This window comes from Ovis aries, chromosome 10, assembly GCF_016772045.2.
Source record: "Ovis aries strain OAR_USU_Benz2616 breed Rambouillet chromosome 10, ARS-UI_Ramb_v3.0, whole genome shotgun sequence".
Taxonomy (NCBI): domain Eukaryota; kingdom Metazoa; phylum Chordata; class Mammalia; order Artiodactyla; family Bovidae; genus Ovis; species Ovis aries.
Genome location: NC_056063.1, coordinates 2,955,676 through 2,977,901, shown reverse-complemented (window position 1 = coordinate 2,977,901; position 22,226 = coordinate 2,955,676). Strand labels below are relative to the sequence as shown.

General features: G+C 38.0%; 1 protein-coding gene and 1 pseudogene across 3 annotated transcripts in view; one reads left to right on the top strand and one right to left on the bottom strand.

The window, feature by feature from the left end:
- Window positions 1-22,226, bottom strand: part of DIAPH3 (diaphanous related formin 3) — a 571,588-nt gene that overhangs the window by 83,592 nt on the left and 465,770 nt on the right. The gene's annotated exons all lie outside the window — the stretch shown is intronic.
- LOC114116682 (large ribosomal subunit protein eL31-like) lies at window positions 2,755-3,085 on the top strand (annotated as a pseudogene).

Here is a 22,226-nt window from a genome sequence, read left to right as displayed (position 1 = left end):
AAATATATTCAAAACACCAACAAGGGCTGGGATAATTTAAGAAAAAAAATACTTAGAACTATTCTGAGTTTGTGAAACAATTAAAAACTCTTATGATCATTAAAATGTTAAAAATGCATAAAATATGGTACAATTTTTAAAATGTCAGTTTTTAATCTATATGCATTGATATAAGCTGTAAGCACTTAGAGCATCTGTAAGTGCTTCTCAGGGGCTTACTTGACAGTCTGTCCAGAGGGAGCCGTCTGTCGGCCAGCCACCTTCAGTGCCATCCAGTGTTCCACTGGGATAGAACTTGTGGTCTCTGTTGCTTCGTCTAGTTCCAAGTTCTGCATTAATCTGTCATCTAAGAGCCCAATGTTTCTGATCCAGCCAAGGCTTCGGGAGAAGTCTTACTTTTTGGCTATGTATTTACTATTAGGTAATGAATGACCATTATATACTGAAAAGACGGTATTTATAGAAGAATCCCCACAAAGCCCATAACGAGGGATGTCCCTGGTGGTTCAGGTTTATGGATTCCTGCAAATGCAGAGGCCATGGATCTAGTCCCTGGTCAGGGAAGATCCCATATGCCACGGGGCAACTAAGCCCGTGAGCCTGTGCATCACAGCCACTAAGCCCATGTGTTCACAGCGCCCCCCAACCAGAGAAAGCCCACACGCATCACAGAACATCCAGAATGGCCAAGATAAACAAATAAGGAAGACCTGTAACGACTACATTACGCTTCCAGTTACCCATGCAACAGAAACATTGGTGACTTTTCTCTACAGCCATAACCCACCTCAAAATTACTATCACTGAGTTTACAGCAACCAAGAGAATCACGTATAGGAGGATATATCTTCCAAAGTGCTAGCCTCTGAATTCCAAATGTTTAAAAAAAAGACAATTATTAAAATGGGCAATCCTATATGTCACTAATCATACTGAACTTTTTATCTCTAATCATCGCTACAGAGATCACTAAACCACAACAGGGAAATTTACCAGCAGAAAGAAAGAAAAATGCCAGCCCCAGGCCCTTTATATATTCATTTTTAGACTCAAAACAATGTTTTATGGTTGGAGTTACTATTTCAGTGTTATAGTGAGGAAACAGGCTTCAAGGTCAAGGTTATGCTGCTGGCTGCCTTCCTGACACTATGTCACCTGTGGTGAGGAAAAACTCACACTCAACTTTCCTCCCTTTAAAAAGAATAACACTGAACATAAACCACTCTAATAAGATCCTAAACCTTTAGAGAAGGTACTGTGGTAAGTCTTGTAATTACACAGCTAAATTCCTCTTGTTCTAAAGCCTACCTTTGAACAGCTCAAAATCAAATCTGTCTAGCACTTGACAAATCATCCAAATTTTCAAAAACATTGATAGTGTTTTATTCAAGGAAAAAACACTATAAATTATAAACACCAGAGTGTTCCTCGCCTAAATAAAACACACCATCTAATCCTATTCATAGCTACTGAATGGGATTAGCTTAATGTGACAAGCCTGTTAAAATGATACCAGGAAGGAAGGAGATCACCATAAGCAAGTTTCCAAAAGTCAGATGGTACTATCTGCTAATAATATCTCTTTAAAACAAACTCTTCCACTAATGCATGTACTATACAGTATGTGTAACTGAGAATTTTTGATAGTGAAATGTTGAAAAAGGTGGGAAAAAGTAGTATCTTTCTTAAAAAAAGTAATTATTTGTGAAATACTTTTGGTAGGCTATAAGCCACGACAGTAACCCTTTGAGCTGGTTTTTAATTTTCAGAAAGATTAGAAAGGAAATGAAACTATTATCTCAAGGAGATATTTGTACTCTTATGTTCATTACAGGGTTATTCACAAGAGCCAAGGTATGGAAATACCCAAAGTGTCCATCAGTGAATGAATGGATAAAGAAAATGTGGCGTGTGTGTGTGTATATATATATATATATATACACACACACATACATATATGTGTATACAATATCTAATGTAGTATTATTCAGTCTTAAAAATAAGCAAGTCCTTCCATTTCATCCTGACATCATGGACGAATCTGGAGGGCATTATGCTAAGCAGAATAAACTAGACAGAAGGTACTGCATGGAGTCACTTCTCTGTGGATCCAAAAAAGAAAAAAACAAAAATGAAACTCAGAAACAGAGATTAGAAAAGTGATTCCAGTAGTGGGAGGTATGGTAGGGGAAACAGGGAAAGGTAAAAGGGGGCAAACTTTCAGTAATAAAATGAGTAAGGTCAGAGGATCTAATGTATAATAGGGTGACTACAGTTGACAAAACTGTACTGTATAACTACAATCTGCTAAGAAAGCAAACCTTAAATGTTCTTGCCAAAAAAAAAGAAAAAAACAGAGGTTGCTCCTGAACAAAAAGGTGAAATACTGTCAGCGAAGCCTGCCTCTGGCTGCTGCTGCCCCTGCTGATGTCCACCCAGGGCACACTTTCTCACCAGCTGCTCATGCCCTATCCACGACAGGCATTTCTTTCACAGGAGTCCCCTGTAATCCGCACTTTTCTCTGCATCTCCTATTCTTGATGTTGGGGAAAGCTCTATAAAGAGCTAGGAACTTCCGCTCTTACTGAGTTCTCTCTCCTCCCTGGAGTAACAGAAATGACAGCTAGCACTCCAGGAGCCAGACTGGACGAAGAAGCAGCCTTGAGACTAGAAGCTAAAGGATAAAGACGGTAAGCACAAAGACCGCTGGAGCCAATTCCTCACCCACATTTCTTCCAACCTGGACCTGGAAGAATGGCCCCTGCAAAGCAGAACGGTGAGAAGGCCTGCCATGAATGAAGGGTGACCGGAGAGCACAGCATCAACATTCACAAGCACATGCGTGGACTGGGATTCCAGACGCACGTGCCTGTGAAGGAGGCGGGCACTCCAGACAAGCACAGACACCGGGCTCAACAAAGCTGAGCCAAAGGGACAGTGATGTCCCATCCTGGACCCCGTGCGGTCCTCCAGAAGATGGAAAGAAGATGAAGACTCACCAAACAAACTCTATATGTTGGTTACCAATGGTCTTGTCACCACCTTCAAAAATCTACAGTCAATGTGGATGAGAGCTAACCACTGACGGTTAAAGTTATACAACTGCAAACAATAAAGACAGGAGTCCCAGTCCCTGATGACACTGTGGAACTTCAGTATAAGCGTCAGACCTTTAAACATCTCTAAGTGAAGTATTTAAGTCAATGATATTTGAGTCTTTTCTTACATGCACTTGAATCTAATCTTAACCAATATGCATTTTTGCTGGGAAGGGGGAAACTGCCTGGTTGAAGGGACAAGCAGGAGAGGGACTGCTCACTGTATTTTCTTTAGAGATTCTCAATTCGAACCATGGGAATGATTTACTTAGTCAAAATTAAGTTAAAACATAGAGTCTAAAAATTAATAAAATATTATGTCTGAAATATTAGACACTATTAACATTTAATGAAACCATTTTGGCTTATTATTTGAAAAAATATTTTTTTCATAAAACCCTGGAAATAACTTATTTAATAAAAGTGGAAAATGTGATATAAACATCAGTAGTTTCTTCTGTGAAACATGGAAGTACAATCAGGTCAGGTAACACTGTGCCACTTTTGGACCAAACGTTCTACATGTGGTTGCTCAAAAATGCTGGCTGGATGAACGAAACACCATGAAACACATCACCACTGCAAGTACTCTTCTCTGTATGTGCCTGTTAGCTATAAAACTGAATGTATGAGGAAGACTTTAGGCAAACAGAGAGGAAAATGACTAGAATTTTCAAAGCTTAGCAGAATACAGTTATAGACAGTTATTTAAGCTAGTAAGCAAATATTGTAAGGCCATTTATTTATCTGCCCCAATAATTCATCTTCATTGACAGACTAGCATATGTAACAAACCCAAGTGAAAATTTAAGAAGAATTTACGTGGGGTGGGGAATAGGGTTGCTATTAAAGAAGTATTGTAGGAACTTAGCTTTAATTCCCATAATTTTTATCCTATTAAAGCAATCGAAAAGAATGCAACTTACTAACTGTATACTTGGCTGAATTTTCATACTGAAAAATTCCATAAGTAACTCTTTAACCATCTATATAAGTTGAGAATTTTGATTTCTATTTTACATTTATACTATGATACCTCTTTTTTGGTTCTACTTTTTAAAAATCACCTTTTTCCCAAAAGGATGGATAACAATTACAACCAATTAGAAAAGCTCAAATAGAATTTGTAAGTAAGGCCTTTTTACTGAATAAATACACGAAATTTGCAAAAGATTGATAGGAATGTATAACTTACTTTGTCAGTTTCATTTTTCATGTCTTGGTAATAAATATTATTTTGATAAAGATGACTTTATTGTATTTGCTGTTCTGTGATTTTCATACAACAATGGTTCCTCAAGTTATATAAAAGGAGGAACCATACTTTAGTACTCAAACTGTAAACTCATGGTTCTTTAAAGTTATTTGTCAACATATCCATGACTGTGTAAGAATGAAGTAAATCAATGATGTGGGTTTGTCTATTTCCTACAAAATAAAAATCCTGAGGGAAAAACAGCCCTAAGTGTTTCTAGACCATCACTAATTCTATCCTATTTGCCTCTCACCACTGCCTTTTCACTCTGGGTCCATTTGAAAAATAATGGCAAAGACAGAGAAAAGAAGACTGTGCTATAAACAGAAGAACCTCTGGGAGGGTCTGAGTATGCCCACTGCCATCAACCCGGCCGTAACAGTAGGTGAAAAGGGAAGGAATGCCAGTCCCATCAGGCTACCTGCTTGTGTCTGGAGGAACCAAAGCAACATCAGTCAAGGCAGATTAGTTCTGAAAAACAGTTTCTGAGCACCATCAAAGTAACCGCTAGAAAGGCACTGGCAGCTGCTGTCCTTTCAGGAGTCAGATTTCACTTGACAACAAAAGCAAGGCAAATGTTTCTGAATAAAGATACAATCACATAAAGAAGGTTTTACATTTGATATAGAACTGTGGTCAAAACATTGTCTGTAAGACATCTCATTATCCCTGTTGGAGAGTCAGTGTTCAAAGCCCTTAGTGTTCAAAGCCCTTAGGAATTTAAGGCCAGAGGGAGGAAAAAAAAAACTGTCACTGTTCAAGAATTGTATATTACCTCAGAGGTGAAAATACTAATGATGTAAGTTACAGAAGGTCCTCAGAAACATTTTCTAAAAAGCATCTGAGAGCCTTGTAACATGGCCTTTATTGATTTTTCCCTTCTGTAGGAGGCAGATTAATTACTAAGATATGACGATTACTTGTAAACAAGGTTGTGTATCCTGGTTATGGAGAACTGACACTCAACATCCATTTTAACCACCTACTACATTGCCTTCCTGGCTGGAAAACTAAGAACCATCTCAAAAATCACATCCAGCTTGGATGTGATTTGGTCTGGCCAGTCTCTGAACTGCTCAAGGTTAGGAAGGTGGAAGTAAAGTAGAGGCCACAGTTTTGCTAATTTTGCTCACAAATGTGACTTTGGACACATTGGTGAGTTCCAAGGATCTGGTCACTAACTTGGTGGGTGCTGAAAGGCATGAAATCAGGTGTCTGCTATGCTGGCATAGACCACAAGGGCACTGGACAGTTCTGAAGCTGAGAGTAACTATGAGGGCTTCCAGATCATGGGGACTTCCTGTCAGGAATGGCAGTGAGGTTCCAGAGCAGCAGCTCCCCAGCTCTGCAGGCAGTTTCGTCTCAGACGAGGGAGTGACTGCATTGGTGGCCTGTGGTCTGGTTTTGATGTTATTCAGAAATCTCAATCTAGATTGTCTCTTCATTTCTCCCAATGATACTGTAATGCATTTAATATGCCATTATAAATACTTTTCTGCTTATACTGGATTCTGGTTTCTGCAGCTGAACCTTCTAAACACATGCCAGCACATAAATACCCCTTCCAAGAAATGGACTTCCAGTTTGTGTGCAGAGAAAGAGCAAGGCAGAGTTTAAAGTCTATGGTGAAAGGGCCACTCCAACATAATATTCAGGGACTAATGGATGCTACTCTGTTCTTGCGCACTCAGAATGAAGGTGTGTTCTTAGTGACAATGACATGTGTTCAAGGATAAGGAGAGGCTAATGCTTAAACAGTCCCTTGATGCAAAGTGTTCAGATTGTTAGTGTAAGAACTTCCAGAATAACATCCAGAATTTAAAACCCCAAGGATAACAGAACAGTATATACAGTGAGACCCTTCTTTCCAGGAGTGTGTTCTGGAAACTGCAGATTTCCACTAGTTTCTGGATGTAAAGGAGTGCTAAGATAATGCCACATCCAGTCCTGCCATGCAGCCATCCGACTTCCCAGAAGACACAATCTCTCTGGCAATTTTATTAATACCTGGAAACTTAATTTAACCATACTGTAGGTATGTACGTAAGTCTGTGTTCTTTCATAGCTCACTTGAGATAACTAGGTCTCTTGATAAATGTTTCCTTTTTGGTTTGGTTACCATGTAGGATCTAAAGATCCTTTTTAAGCCTCTCTTTGTTAGAAAACAATGGTCTTTCTATTAATGGCCATCAATGTCTCAACCAAAGTTAAAAAAAAAAAGGAAAACAAGGATGTTTACTATATAGCACAAGGAATTCTACTCAGTAGTCTGTAATGGCCTATATGACAAAAGAATCTAAAAAGAGTAGATACATGTACATGTATAACTGAGTCACTTTGCTGTGTACTGGAAGGTAATACAACATTGTAAATCAACTGTACATCAATAAAAATGAAAAAAAGAAAGGTCTGGTGATGAAGGAACAACCCCTTATTATGGTTTGTGAGGCTTACTTGCAGGTTGTGGGTAGGGTTGCCAGACTTACCAAAGTAAGAATTTGAATTTCAGATTAACAATTGTTTCAGATAAACCATGAATAATACTTTTATTGTTAGTATGTCTCATACAATATAAGGGGTATATTTATATTTTTAAAGTATTTATAGGACCTACTGATATTAAAAAAAGGATTCATTGTTTACTAGAATTTAAATTTAACTGACCACCTGTGTTTTATCTGTCAATCCTAGACAAAACAGGGAGAAAACCCCTTGCATGCACTAGCACTTCTTATTTTATACCAGCTTAGGAGATCAAGATGGTTTAAAGGATTTAAGACACTTTCAGATGGAAAGAAAGAGCTCAGTATGGCTAATTCATGGCATTTTAACTAAAGGGGAATACAGAGTAAATTAAACTCTCAACTTGCCTCGGACTCTTGGAATTTCCCGGGTTTTGTTTCCTTGAACTTAGATTCAAACATGCTCTTGCCCAGAGAATTCAGCTCAAGTTTTGGTAGTCTAGAACTGACTCTGCTTCCTTTCTTAGATGTGGCTGTCAGGAAGCTCAGAAATAAATCACAGTACTGACTTTTCAGTTACTTCTTCACACTTTAAATAGAAAACGTACCTTGCTACCGCTACTGCTAAGTCACTTCAGTCGTGTCCGACTCTGTGTAACCCCATAGACGGCAGCCCACCAGGCTCCCCCATCCCTGGGATTCTCCAGGCAACAACACTGGAGAGGGCTGCCATTTCCTTCTCCAATGCATGAAAGTGAAAAGTGAAAGTGAAGTCGCTCAGTCGTGTCTGACTCTTCGTGACCCCATGGACCTTAAAATCTTTTTAAAAAAAGAGAGGGACCATAAAATGCTGACCAATGAGCTGGCTTTCCTTTATGGTAGTCATGGAGAATCAGTGAAAGAATTAGGTCCAAAAATGACACAGAAAAGTAGTCACCTTCCTAATTTTTCCAAGTGTGGGGAATAAAACATAACTTTTTTTCTAAATAGTTATATGTTAGAAACTTGGCTATACAAGTATTGAAAGAGTATTCTATACTACTGTTGCTGTGATGAAAATACAACCCAGGGCAGAAAAACTATTCCAGAGTTTCAACTTTTCTTTATATACTAAGGGGTGTACTGGATAGCACAAAGAAGAGAGCAGTATATCAAGCAATTTTCATTTTTATTTGTTAAGTGTCCTGCTGCCAAAGTATGAGAAGTGAAAATGTGGTTAAACTTTGAAATGTAATACATATCTAGAAAATAAAACAATCTGTAGCATAGTCAAGTTCTGCTCAAGTCTGGAGAGCTAACATGAAAAATTCTCACACTAGCAATTTGCTGACTAGAAAACCGCTGTATTTTCAATCAGCCTAATATGGCAGCTGTTTCTCATAGGCAAAGAAAAGCTAAAGGAGACTTACAGCCTGCAGATATTTGGTCTAGCTTGGCAAAATTTAGCTGCTAGTTTATCTTATCCTTGTTATACGTTTTCCATATGGGACTTATTATTATAAACGAGAAGAAATAATAGAAGCAAATAGAAGCAAGAGGAAAGGTTCAGACTGGCATGCATTAACTGCTTGTCAACTACGGTTTTCCTAATGAAGTGCCCTGTTGCTCTGTATGTCACTGATTACAGTACAACAGCTTTCATTAGTCACTGCAAATAAGACTTGGTGCCATCTTATTTACATCCTATTGCAAATAATTAGCATTTCATATTAGAATCGTCCAAGGCACTTCTGAACTTACAGCAAGACTATTTGACATCATCTGATACTTTTTTTCCATCCTGAACAAGCTTGAAAACAGATTCTGTGCTTTTTAGTTACAACGGTGTCACCGATGAATTCTACCATGGCTTAAATTCCTACCAATATTGTGGCTGGGGATATCAAAACGCTGCAGTAATTAGACCTTGCAAGCCTGACTTCCCTAGCGGTAGAACTGTCACGGAAGGGGAGGAATTGATATTCAAGGTTTATAATAATTCAAACCTCTACAATTATTGTTAGAGCACGAACACTATCATTTTAAACGGCAGAAAATGACTTAAGAAAACGCCTCATTACAAAGGTAAGAGATGGAAAAGAAAATATCACCATACACTTTGTTGACCAATGCCTTTTCTCTGCTAAAAATTTACAATCACTTATTAAAACTCAAACCTGACTATTAACTTGGGGAGGAAGTACTTGTTTTGAAAACATAGCTGCCATATTTGACAGACTGTAAGGTCCGTTCTATCACATATTTTAGAACTCCAGTTTAGAAGTGCAAGAATTAAATCTATAGGTTTGCATATGTGATTTCATATAACCAAATTGACAGAAAGAACGTTGTACAAAACCAGTTATTTCTACCCCAATATGGATAATATTTTATATGTGTGTATGTGTGTCAACCTCCATATGTATTTACATATGTAATTCTTTATATGTAACTGATGTTTTCTCCAGCAAGCACGGACAGTAAGACAGGAATCAATGAATCAATTCTGAATTTGTTTGAATATGCTGTTCACAGATACAACTAGCTAACCTAAACATTAACACCTCAGGAGAGGGTAGCCATCAGCCCTAGGAAGTGAAGGGCTCTCATTTCTCGGACCTTTCCCTTGCTGGGCACAGATCTTGGTATCATGAGGTACCTGTAGGCCTCATGAGATAACTGAGCCTCCTGGTCCAGTTAACCAGCCAAGGAATCCTCAACCCCTTCAGCATTTCTTCCTGTTCCACTGACAGATCCAGAGGCACACTCTACAGATGGCTGATCTTACAGCCCCGCACTCGTGAGAGGGTTGATCTTTTGGACTCTTCCTGTCTTAGGATTTCAGTTTCTAACTGACAGTTAACTATCCTCACTAGATATTTGATAATAATGATGATAATATAATTTTAAAAATTAGCCTTAGGCACAAATAAGTAAATATAAACACATTAAAAATGATAATGTATGACTGCTGGCTAACAGCTCTCAGTGAATGTATTAAAGATTAGAGGCTAGAAATCAATGATGATAATAAAATGTACTTAGTTGATAAAGGTATCTCATACAAACTATCTTTTCTATAAAAAGATTGAAAATTTTCAAAGAGGGTCTCTTTTTCACAGGAAGTGTTTTACTGCTTACTATGCTTCTCAGTGGAGGCAGTGAATTAATTCTGAGAAGCCTCTCCAAAAACAAAGCCAGTCTCTGTGGACGTCCTGCAAGGTCAGTGTGACCTGAAGGAACAAAGGGGTGTTACTTTCCCTCTGGCAACAGCTAGGTGATCAGATCCTTAGGGGCACTGGGTGTTGTTTAGGAGACTGGGATAATACTTAGGCCTTATATCCTTTAGGTCACATAAAACAGAGTAAACTATTATTTGATATTCGGAGAAGAGGACTATTCTAACTTGTCTGGGCTGATACACAGTCACCTCTTTCCCAAATGTCTGCCTGAAATAAACTGGAATTTGGAAATCCTGTCCCATAGGTGTATTTATCCTCACTCATCCATTTCTCTCAAACAAAGGATATGCACAAATGCATGGGTCTGAATCCCACAGGGGACATTTACTAGTTGTTTAACCTTGAGCAAGTTATTTAGCAACTTTCTGTGAAGTTCCTCTTTTAGACACGCACACACATTCACACATAAATACCTATGTTTTACGGGACTTTTGTGATGATGGAATGAGTTACTTACATGTAAGGGCAAAACACTGCTTAGCTACACAGAAGGAGGCAGTGGAGGCAATATCATGCAGTTCTAAGCTATAGTAGGAGCTACATAAATCTTGGCTGCTATTTTTATTATTAGGAAGATGTGATGTAGAGGAAATATACCATCATGAATTTTGGAACTTAAAAAAGGAATTTCTTGTCTGGTCTATTATTAAAGTGGCCTAGTTACGGCCTTATACAGCCAGCCTACCAATATATACAATCATCCCTTAGTATCCATGGGGGATTGGCTCCAGGAATCACAAGGATACCAAAATCCATGGATACCCATCTCATATATTAGGTTGCTGCAAAAGTAATTGCAGTTTTGCATTGTTGAACTTTGCCATTTGATATTGGAATGCATTTTTGAATAAATGTTATGTTGTTCATAATTTAATGAGCATTTCTTGATTTATGTCTTTGCTAATTACTAATTGCTGTTTATTTTATATTTAGACTATGGAAATGAGGTTAGACAAAAAGCAAAGTTGAGAAATTTTCTTATTTGAGTTCAAAATGGGTCGTAAAACAACAGAGACAATTTGCAACATCAACAATGCATTTGGCCCAGGAACTGCGAATGAACTTACTGCACAGTGGAGATTCAAGTTTTGCAAATGAGACTGAGAGTCTTGAAGATGAGAAGGACAGTGGCTGGCCATCAGAAGCTGACAATGACCAACTGAGAGAGTCACTGAACTACACGAGAAGGTGCCAAAGAACTCAATGTTGATGATTCTATGGTCATCCAGCATTCGAATCAAATGGAAAAGTGAAAAAGCTTGATAAGTGGGTGCCTCTGGAGCTGACTCAAAGTCAAAAACATTCTTTTTGAAGTGTTGTTTTCTCTTATTCTACTCAATAACAAGGAACCATTTCTCGAAATGCGATGAAAAGTGGATTTTACATGACAACCAGTAATGACCAGCTCAGTCGCTGGACTGAGAAGAAGCTCCAGAGCACTTCTCAAGCCAAACTCTACCAAAAGAAGGTCATGATCACTGTTTGGTGGTCTGCTCCCTGTCTGAGCCACTATACCATTCGGAATCCCAGTGAAATCATTACATCTGAGAAGTATGCTCAGCAAATTGATGAGATGGATCGAAAACTGCAATGCCTGCGGCTGGCACTGGTCAACAGAAAGGGCCCAATTCTTCACTACAACACCCGACTGCAGATTGTACAACCAACACTTCAAAAGCTGAATGAATTGGGATATGAAGTTTTGCCTCATAAAGTCTGTGCCTATGTCCTTTTAGCACTACCCTGGACTTTTGTTGGTGTGTCCCTACATTTTGGCAACAAGATTGGACGTGAAGTTTTGCCTCATCTGACCTCTTGCCAACTGACTACTGTTTCTTCAAACATCTCAACAACTTTTTATATGGAAAATGTTTCCATAACTAGGAGGCAGAAAATGCTTTCCAAGAGTTCATGGAATCCTAAAGCACAGACTTTTACACTATAGGAATAAACAAACATTTCTCATTGGCAAAAATATACTGATTCCTATTGGAATCAATCAAACATTTGGTTCCTATTTTGATTAATAAAGATGTATTTGCGCCTAGTTGTAATGATTTAAAATTCACGGTCTGAAACCACAATTACTTTTGTACCAACCTAATAAAATGGCATAGTATTTGCATAACATTTATGTAATCCGAGAACACCCTCCAACACCCTCCTTATATTTATTTTAATTCATCTCTAGATTGCTTAAAACGCCTAACCAATGTAAATGCTATGTAAGCAGTTGTAAATACAATGTAAACACTATATAAATAAATGCCAGTGTGCTGCAAATTCAAGTTTCTGGAATTTTTTAAATATTTTCTTCCTGAAATTTGGTTGAATCTGTGAATATGGAGGGCCAACTGTGCATAAACTGATATGCAGCCATAATGCCCACATTTTGGTTTCTAACAGCCTTTTCTGTTAAAGAAATTGAGTGCTGTGGAGAGTAACTGATTCCAAATTCTGCAGCAGGGAAAGTGAATAGTCAAAATGAGCCTGGAGCATCTTGTTGCCAAAATGTAGGGACACATTAAGGAAAGTCTGGGGTAAGAAACTTGAAGAGGGTTCTTACTGGACAACAAGTCTGACAATTTCAGCATTAAAAAGAAAATAGAGAAATTAGTTTTTCGTGAGTTGAAATACATTGTCCAAGTTTTCTGTTTGTTGCTTTGTGCTATAACACATCTGGTAAGGCTAGAACCCCACTAGCCAGGTTCTCTTTCTTTTTAAAATGGTTTTTCTAGTTTTTGCTTCTTTGTTTTTCCATTTGAATTTTATAATTAGCTTATCTATTTCTAAAAAAATCCATAATTTTATTGTAAATGACTTAACATTAATATATTATAGGACATGCAGTAATATAAAAACAGGTGAATATCATAAGATATTTAATTTTTTACTAATTTAAAAGAAAAGGAAGTCTGTTGTGGTGATGGTTATCGTTGACTTGTGTCTTCAATAGCATCGCAACTATATCCCAAGGATGGAGTATGATCTCAATTTGTATGGATGCACAGTTTTTTCATTTGAGATCATCATTAGTAGGTTGTACACACTTTGTTGAAATGATAAATTTAATGCTCTTAATTAGAAAACATCAATTGTTATAGAAGGGACAAGACTCAGTCAGAATCACCTACACAGTCGAGTGGCCTGACTTTTGGTGGTCATGACCAGAGATTCTAAATTCTGCCCCTGATCAAGAATAATACAACACACTCTCTTCAGAACATTGCTGTCAAAGCGAGGACCAGCCACAACTGCACTGACAACAAAAGCCCATGTGTCTGAGGTGGGGTGTTGGGGTCATCTTTAATTTCCTGTATGAATGATTTAGAAACTGGATTTGATCCTTGTTCCATAGAGAAGCGGTGCTACTTAGGAAAAAAAGTCAATACACTTATGTAGATGAATTTTTCTCTATCTGTATAAAGAGATATAGGACTTTGCTGGTGGCTCAGATAGTAAAGAATCTGCCTGCAATGGAGATCTAGGTTCCAACCCTGGGTGGGAAAGATCCCCTGGAGAAGGGAACAGCTACCCACTCCAGTATTCCTGCCTGGAGAATTCTATGGACAGGGAGCCTGGTGTGCGATAGTCCATGGGGTCACTCTGGATGACCTCACTAATCATGATATTCAGAAGGCAAACTAAAGCACTTGGTGGAATAAGTTGGAACCACTTGTGACCAAAACATTCTCGAGGTAAAGAAAACAAGCACCAGATTTCCTGACAAGGTGTTGACTCTAAAAGTCCCATGAATGCAGAATGCTGTTGGAAGAGAAGGTAAACTTCGTAAGGTCCGTCAATAGTAAAACCAGCTAGAGTCCCAGAATCTCTGACAGGTGTTACAGGAGCTGCACAATGAACATCTTTCTATTGAGTGAATTCTCAGCTTCAACTCCAAAACACTGATGAAGAAACTCTAGATTCTGTCCAACAGCAAATCACATTTCAAGCTAAAGTTTTTAACTATGATTAATGTTTCATAAAATTCAAAAGAAAATGCAATCATGTAATTATATTAAAAAGGAACACTTGGAACGCTGAGACAAGCAAAGCACAATAACAAAAATGAGTGCCATTTTGATAAATATTAAGCAATCTAATTAGACAGCCACCATACCTACTTCTGCATAACATTTCTGACCTGCAAATTGCAACTTCACACGATATAGGCAGCTCTGTAATTATACTGATCACCACAGTTAAAAAGCTTAGAAACAGAATGAGCTAGTAAATCACCGTAAAAGACATAATTGCCATATTTGAAGATCATATAAGGCTGCTTGTTATCTATAGTTCAGTATAATTATTTTTTCTTAAAACAGGAAAACAGCCAGAAGAACCAAAAAGTCAGGTTGCTTGGATTTTCACAGCTGAAGTGAAAATGCCTGTACTCAAATTTAGAAAGATTTCTAGCTTATTTTCTGCTGGTTTTATTTGAATTTGAAGACTTTTAACATCTAGAGTGTCTTTACTGATCATCTGCCAGAACCCTGGTGTCTACGTCACTGAAAATATTTAAAGCTTATTATTGTGAGACCTGATCATTGTGCTAAACTACACTGAATTTTTGTAGGATATTAGAGTAATTCAGAACCAAACAGTGAATTAACAATCTCCAACCTTGAGCCTCACTGTTCTGTAAAATTTGACCTGTCATGTTTTCTTTATCTGTATAGAATGCTATTAAAATACGTTCCCTAAACAGTCCTTTTCTGGAGAAAAACAAATTTATCTTTGTCTACTCCTTCAAAATTTAGCTCAAATACCATTTTGTTTATAAGGTTTTTTTAGTCTATTCATATTCTTCCCATTAGTATAATCCAAATATTTATTTGTAATTCTATTTGTTATAAGGTTAAAAGTTTGGTTGTTAATGATATTAATATATACAGTTGTATTTACATTTCAGTCTATAAGTTCTGTGACAGCCAGGAGCTCAGTTTCGCTCACATCTTAATAGGAGACTGTGAGGTTTGCATTAATTTATTATTAATATTTTTTTTTCTGTTTTCACAAAGGGTACCTCTCAGTTTTGGCTTTAGTGTCTTAATAAATAAACTGAGAGAATAAGTTCAGAACAGTATTTTCTAAAATATCAGGTCTCTACCCATCAGGCCTGTTATTATATTATTTTATTTTTAATGAAATACAGTAGATTAGAAAAGAAAATAGGCTACATCACAATGAAGTAAAGGCAAAAACAACTTACTATTTTCTGACTTTAAGTAGGTGTGTGTGCATGTATGTGCAATGTGTATGCGGGCATATTCAGTCACTTCAGTCGTGTCCGACACTCTGTGACCCTGTGCACTGTAGCCCACCAGGCTCCTCTGTCCATGGAATTCTCAAGGGAAGAATACTGGAGTAGGTTGCCATTTCCGCCTCCAGGGAATCTTCCCGACCCAGGGATTGAATCTGTATGTCCTGCATCTCCTGCACTGGCAGGCAGCCTCTTTACCACGGAGCCACCTGGGAAGCCTCTAACTAGTGTGTTCTATCATTGTATTCTAAGTTAAAAAGATTTCTGGATGAACTATCACCATTGATGAATTCATTACAGATAAAATTTGAAGAATGATATCCAAGATACCAGGGTTTAGGTATATTCAAGTCTTCTGTGACTGCAGTATCTGTGATGTCTTAAATTTCTGATATATATTAATATTTGCTTAGGAAGAGAAAACCCCAAACAAATGTGCATTTTCCCCTTGAGAATGCCAAGGACGGAGGAGCCTGGTGGGCTACAGTTCATAAGGTCAGAGAGAGTCGGACACGACTGACGTGACTGAGTATGCCCGCATGCACACTGCACATACATGCACACACACCTACTTAAAGTCAGCAAATAGGAGCACAAAAGGTATCATTTTCATAAGGTGTCATAGTCAGCATTGAACACAGACATCACTAGATGAGCACGATGTTTTTTCCAATTGAGCCTTTCCCTATGCAATGCTTCGGGAAGTGACTACCAGTCAACAGGCTGTTGAGAGGAAACATTTTCCACATCTGGTCCAAATCAGAATCCATGCATGTGAGAAAACTATGGCAGAGAAAGCAGGTTGTCAACACACACACACATAAAACACACACATATACACACGCCTGTGTGTTTGCTCAACTGACTAATACTTATACACCTAATGAAATGCTTTTATTTAGATGATGAGGCAGATATAGTCAGTAATTCAAGCCTTCTACTGTGTTTAGTTTGAAGGTGCTTCATTCTAGGAAACTCAATGTATTCATATTCTCCAAAATCAGGAATCAAGGTCATATACTAAGGTAGATATCTGGTCCATATGGTTTCCTTTACTTTGCTCCCCAGTAAAACTCACATTCCCATCAAATGGCTTAGTATGGGAATGACATACAATACATGATGTTCTGCATTAAAGCAAGTATAATTTATAGATAACAGAGTCATGGGGGGTAAAAAGGAAAACATAAAAGGCTATTACAATCCAACAAAAAGCACCATAAAGTCTAACTTAAAAACTAGTCTTTTTTGCTCATCAACATCATTTCATATCAAAAGTTAGAGCTTATGAGTTATTGAATCGGTAGGTAAATTTGCCCCTCTAAATCATCTGACTTTGCCTCTGAGGGCTCACGTCACCTCCTCTTTATGTCAATGTCTTGCATGGCTCAGTTGCCACAATCGGCTCTGGCCACTAAAGCTCAAGTCATTCGGAGCAATCAAATCAATTATAACAGCCATTGCTGTCTGACACTGACGACCAGCGATTGATAACCAAACCTGTCTGCTTTCAGTTCTCATCTGACAGCAACAAACCAGTCCCAGCCTGCTCGTACTGGCATTTGTCATAAATCAATAGCAATTCCACCACATAGAAAGGTGCTGGAGACTCTCTTTAGTCCACCTGGCCTCATTTTCTTTTCAAATTAAAAAAAATATAACTATTAAGGTAGATTAATGCCAAAATTTATTTCTTAAAATGTCTAATAGTACATGCTAGCAACCTCATAATTTAATACCACACAATGTTCCTATTCTTTGATTTTTAAAGTGAATGACTAAAATACCGCTAAAACTTTGAAAGCGGAAATTTTATACTCAAATTCTATGATTTTAGACATAATAGAGAAAAATGACATTTCCTTTTAGATTACTTCAGATCTGATATCGTGTTTTTAATTGATTATTTAAGAAATATTTTAACAAAATTTCCCTGAGACATTTTTTTTTTACTATTTTGCACTATCATTACAAAATGAATTAAACATTTAAATATAATAAGCAAGCATTAGTCAACAAGCATTGAATATTAACTAAATATAAAGATTATATTTCACAGATATGAAAATATAATTTTTTCTGCACAAGTTATTACTTATGAACTAAGGCCAGTACACTTTAAATATTTTGTGGAATTAAATAACACTGAATCATTTAAAGGAAAAGAAAACAGATCTGATTAAATTTGCAGAATTTGGAGAACACTTTGAGAATTGGTAGCACCTCACTATGCAATTTTCAACATCAAAAAATACTTAATATAAAATCTGGATACATTTGGGATCACATTAGGTAGAAAACTAAGTGAGAATGAATAATTCTTACAGGACTCTTACACAATAAAAATAAAACAAAGATCATTCATAATAACACAAAGCATTTCTTTAAGGGGAGAGGAGAAAGGGAAGAAATATTAAGGACCTATTTCACATGCAGCAAAGACAGGGCCTTTACATGTGTGATATCACTGCCTCCTCAAACACCAAGGGTAGACATGTTGATTTCACTTTATAAACAAGGACACAGGGGGCATGTCAAATTGAACTCGAAGTTAGTTCAACTTGATTTCAATGCCTATATTTTTTCTGTGTTCATTTATCATTTCCTTACCACTTAGTAAAAACCTGTTATGTGTTTTATGCTAAACAAAGCATTAGATATAGAAAAACGAATAAAACACCGTCAGGTAAACAAGACAGAAACCAACCAAGGAGGCTGAGGAAGCTGTGGATATAGAGAGCGCTGCAGTGAGGAAGGCAGTAAGTTCCACCAGCTCTAAGCCCCAGCATACGTGTATGCACACAGCCTGATTTAAATCTCAGTTCAGCTACTAATAACTCCATGTACGATGCAAGTTACTCTCTTAGTTTGCCTTTTTCTCACCTATAAAAATGGACTTACCTCAAAAAGGTTGATTAGAGTTTGAAATTAATTAACCTATTCAAGAAAAGGCTGAATTTTCAGTGGACATTTCGTAGTTACTCATTAAATATTATTTTCACTCCCCTCCCTTATACACAAATCGTCACCTTCAAGCACCTGACATTTAGTTGCCAAGCCTCAGAAATGTATGATACCTATCTTCTTCATTTAAAATGTGAGATTACCTGCTTTATAGAATTCCCTGACCACAGCTGGTACCCCTGATAACAATGGTTGTTGGCCAATAAAGACCTTCGGTAAGAAGACGGCCTGAGAATGGGTGCGGACCACACCAGTAGGGGCTGATGAACACTATCTCAGCACCTGAAGTGGCTGCTGAAGTTGGGAGGGCTCAGCAGAACTCTCCCAGAGTGACTGTGCTCCAAGCGCTGGCCAGACCCGAAGACGCCGGCGTGCTGAGCAGTACCTACGGCTGAACACCGGTCAGGCTTCCGCCGAAGCGCTTCCTCTCCTTCCTCTGGAAAGGGAACGCCCTGTTAGGGCGCCTCCAACTGGAAGACATTCGCTGGACTGTCAGATACTAAGACTACCAAGGAGAAAATATGCACAAGAGACTATATTCCTCAACATTATACAATTAAAACCTGTAATTCCACTAATCCATGAGGATAGTTGTAAGTGGCACCACTCTGAAAAACGTACTCCTTCATATAACAGCATATTGTAGCGCCCATAAGGGAATTCTATAAATCAAATCAGTTCTGCCTCTTTCCCAAAAACAGTGACAGATTGACCTGAATGTCTCTTCCTAAATTTAAGGCAGTCATTGACCCCTGAAACATTATTACTTGTCTCTCCTTTATTCTGAAATATTTTCACGAATATATCATCTGTTCACAGAAACTTGACTGGGATTACAACCAACGGCTTTCCCAGTTTTGGAAGCTGTTTTTGTGTGTGTCTATGTGTGTGTGTGTGTGTGTGTGTGTTGGTTAAACAGCAATGAAGTATTTCAGTTTCACATATTAAGAACATTTCAGGGATGAAGTTTAAATTCTCTCCTTACTTTATGTTTCTTTTGACTATGCTGTAAGGATTTATCCCTCATGTTTATGTCCAAAGTATCAAAACTGACAACAGTTAGTAGAGGGATTAGCAAAGGGACCTGAAGTTTTGAATCTCCATTTTACTAAGGTGATCCTCTAGAATAATGTGCTGCATGAAACTAAACTAATGACATTTCATCTGTACTGTGCTTAGTCACTCAGCTGTGTTCAACTCTTTGCAACCCTATGGACTACAGCCTGCCAGGCTTCTCTCCATGGGATTCTCCAGGCAAGAATACTGGAGTGGGTTGCATGCCCTCCTCCAGGGCATCTTCCCAACCCGAGGACTGGACCCAGGTCTCCCGCACTGCAGGTGGATTCTTTACCGTCTGAGCCCCCATGGAAGCCCAAGAATACTGGAGTGGGTAGCCTATCCCTTCTTCAGGGGATCTTCCCGACAGAGGAACAGCACTGGGGTCTCTTGTACTGCAGGTGGATGCTTTACCAGCTGTGCTACCAGGGAAACCTGACATTCTATCTACTGATCTATAATTTGAATCTTGAATGCATCTGACATCCTAATATTGCACTACTGGAAGCTACAAGGTGTAGCAGAAAACCCACATTAGACGTCGCCTCAGTCGTGTCTGACCCTGTGCAACCCTATGGGCTATAGTCCACCAGGCTCCTCTGTCCATGGGATTCTCCAGGCAAGAATACTGGAATGGACTGCCATTCCCTTCTCCAGGGAATCTTCCCGACCCAGGGATTAAACCAGTGTCTTTTATGTCTAAACTAGATTGGCAGGCGGGTTCTTTACCAGTAGTGCCACCTGGGAAGCCCCACATTAGATGCAAGAATCAGAAATTCTTTATTCTGTATGTAGCCATGTGAGATAGTCAGTTAACTACTCTGAGTATGCATTTTCTCATCTGTTAACTGGGAATACTAATATGAACACGTGTGGCTCACAGTGTTGTTCAGAGAACTGATGACAATACCACCAGTACGAGTAACATTAGAAATATAACACAATCTATGATTCGTCATGTCTGCTAAGTATTATTCCACATCAGGCAGTCTGTGAAAACTCTTGACACAAAACAATTAAGTTCTAAAGCAATTAATTAAGATACCTACAGCAATCTACAAAATACATTTATTTTATGGACTGTAAAGAAGAGGTATATAAAGAGTAAACATTAAGTAGATATCAAACCAGCTATTTGAACCCTGGTCTGCTTATCACGATGCATATCCTCTTACCACAGTGCTACACTGACTACTGTTAATTTAAGCACTACGAAAATGCAACTGAAGGCACTGGAAAATACAGAAGGTGTACATACTTGCATGTCAATCAGGAAGGTTTAACAGACACGCACCATTCACGGGGATACTGTGTCTGCACCCTTCTCACCTACCTCTTCAAGGGTAGGTTGCAGAATCATTTCTTAAGATTCTTCCCTTGTATCTTGGGAAAATACCCTCTTGTCTAAGAACAATTAAAGACAGATCTCAAGACATAACTATTTCGGAGTCAGAAATATCCAAGTTCCAATCGCTCCTTACCATACTCTACATTTGAGATCATATGTTAATGACTTCACCTCTCTCTACTGTGGAAATAGAAAAGTCTGACTTGCTTCAGAGCATCATTATAAGAGTTAAGCTAAGTACACAGTACCTGCCACATAGAGAACTCTCAGTAAATGCTATCTTCTAATATTAATTACAAAGATAGTACTAATGACATTTAATTAGCCTGTGTACTGGGATTTCCCACATGCTACGTCTAACACCATGGACTGAGGCCTTCTAGAAACTACAAAATTAGCAAACAATGAACATCTAAGAAGGAAATAAAAATACCATGGAAGAAAGTAAGAGCAAGTTAAATTCTAGCTTTGGTATCTTGAGAAAAACTTCATCAAGTTGTATGTAAAGGTTCAAGAAACTTTTAACAACTTTGAATTAGATAACTTGTCTGCCTTTTTTAGGTAACTTAGATCCATCTGATCTATATTAGGGAAACACTATACTTATTCCTCCCTCATACTCTACACTACAGTAAAGGGGTGAGGAGCAGGGGGTGGCAGAGCAGGAAGATGAATTGAGAAGGTACAGCCTGGAAGCGTGGAGGGCATTTTCTCAGGGCTGGTGAGCAGAGGGAGAGTGCTAAGTATCCACACCCAAGGCCAATGGGGATGGTGAGCACACTGGGGTGAGGTGAAGTGGTGACAGGGAACTACCGGGAAACCAGGGGGCAGGTATTTCCTGTGGCCCACTCTTGTCATTAACAGGTCATTTTTAGTTTAACCAGCCGCCATCCCTGGTAAGACACATATGATTATCTTGAAGAAAAACTTAAGATCAAGCAGGTGCTATTTAAAAGAAAGGGATGGATAGAAGACACAGGGAAGGTTATTTTTCCCTTGAATTTCTTCCCATTACAGGGATATTTTAGGAGTTCATCCATGGAAGACAAAAACACAAAGAGAAAATGTCAGTAAATATAAAGGAATAGAAAAAAGTTCCAATACTCCTTATGCTATTGTACTAGTTATTTGAGTTTCTCATTTTACATAATACTATAAATTTAATATTTGAGATGTGAGTGTAGTTTAGAAAGAATACCAATGGAAGGCACTGTTAGTATAAGAGAACTGTAAAGACTGCTGGCCACAAGAGAAAGGGTTGCAAAAAGAGTGTAGCAATATATTCTACTCTGTATTACTACATTATTTACATAATCTTAAATGGGTTAAAAATAATTAGGTAGACTGATAAAGATATCATGTAAGAATAAAATCTATAGCTCAGTTCAAATATAGTTAATATGCCTAAAGTAAAAGCCTAGAAAATAAAATCTTTTACATTTCAAACGTTGACCTATTTGAATATTATTCAATGTAACATGATCTATAAATACAAAAAGAAGTCTGTGGAAACTATTCACAGTTTCTTAATTGATTTTTTGTCAGGAGCATTGCCTTAA